Source organism: Panulirus ornatus, chromosome 42 (genome assembly GCF_036320965.1).
Source record: "Panulirus ornatus isolate Po-2019 chromosome 42, ASM3632096v1, whole genome shotgun sequence".
Classification (NCBI taxonomy): domain Eukaryota; kingdom Metazoa; phylum Arthropoda; class Malacostraca; order Decapoda; family Palinuridae; genus Panulirus; species Panulirus ornatus.
The window spans coordinates 28,956,075-28,957,602 of NC_092265.1; the positions used below are offsets into that span (position 1 = coordinate 28,956,075).

General features: G+C 35.8%; 1 non-coding gene across 1 annotated transcript; it reads left to right on the plus strand.

Moving 5' to 3' along the window:
* The first annotated feature begins 523 nt into the window (after nt 1-523).
* Nucleotides 524-595, plus strand: TRNAQ-CUG (transfer RNA glutamine (anticodon CUG)). Its single transcript has one exon. It is a non-coding gene; the product is annotated as a tRNA-Gln (tRNA).
* Nucleotides 596-1,528: the final 933 nt, after the last annotated feature.

The window sequence follows — 1,528 nt, forward strand, 5'->3', positions numbered from 1 at the left end:
TGTTGACTTTCAGGTAGGAAGTACTCATTTACGATGCATCCTTGTACTCACAACAACCTTATGAGTCACTTCAAGATTTATCTTCACTACAACTTTATCTTCACTACACTATTAAGGTTGAAGTCAATGGTCACATTCACTACAATCTCAACACGACTGGTCTTATACCTAACCCATATTATCACTACATCCATGTACATGTATTTCTTCCAGAATAACGTAGATAACAATGATTTCTGTGAAAGTTGACATATACAGCCTTACGTATCTATCAATCTATCTAATATCTGTTTTTACCTATCTATCTATCTATCTATCTATCTATCTATCTACCTTTCTAAATCAGAAAGTCAACAACAATATCATTAATGATACGTATAACTACGTCCTCTCAATGGCAGCTCCTACCCAGAATCTTCGAGAACCTTCTAGAAAACCTTGAACCCTGCAGGCAGGGAGGGAGGAATGGCCTCTGGTTGATTATATGTAAAACATTTAGATGAAATCACATCTTTTCTTATCAGGTCCCATGGTGTAAGGGTTAGCACTCTGGACTCTGGATCCAGCAATCCGAGTTCGAATCTCGGTGGGACCTCATCTTTTCAGTTTTCTTCGATACTGATGATGGCCACATCATTTTGTACGTTATATATACATTCACATATATACATAAATATGTATATATAAAAATATATATGGAATAATATGGTTTTATCAATAGCCGGAGACCATTCCTCCCTCCTTGCCTGCAGAGTTCATAGTTTTCTGGAAGGTTCTAGAAGATTATGGTGAGATAATTGCCATTGAGAGGACATTGTTATACTTCATATATCAATGATTTTATTACTCTTGACTTTCAGATAAAGATAGATAGATATATAGATAGATAGATAGTTAGATTGATAGATTGATAGAGCGATATTTAGATAGTTATATAGATAGACAAGTTTCATCAATATTGTATCTTACGCCAACTCCTGTTGCTGGACATATGTTCAACCAGCATTGGGAAAACCTCCAGTAGACCTTAATGTAAAGCAAGATAATAACAAAACCTGCAATAAAAGAATACGATCAACTCCCCAGTGCAGAAATATTGTGACCAGAAAGTCTTCTAGCAAGATGTCAGACGCTTCCCTGGGAATCACAAACATAACATCAAATATCTGAAAGTCAACAATAACAAAACTAATGATGATAATGAAACTATAACAAGAAAAATGATAAACATATGGAAAATAGTGTTCTAGATCATACCTCTAGAAAACAAACTTTAACGAAAACTGTGAAAAGAAATACCCAACTGGCTGATACGACACAGTAAAAGAACCATCACACAACAAACTCTAAACTGAACCTGACTGTCCCCTAACAACGTCCTCTCAATGGTATTTATCTTACCAGAATCTCGTAGAACTTTCCAGAAAATCAAGAACTCTGCAGGCAAGGAGGGAGGAATGGCCTCTGGCTGCTGATGATAACCACATTATTCTATATATATACTTTTACCTACAACCGAAGGTTGACC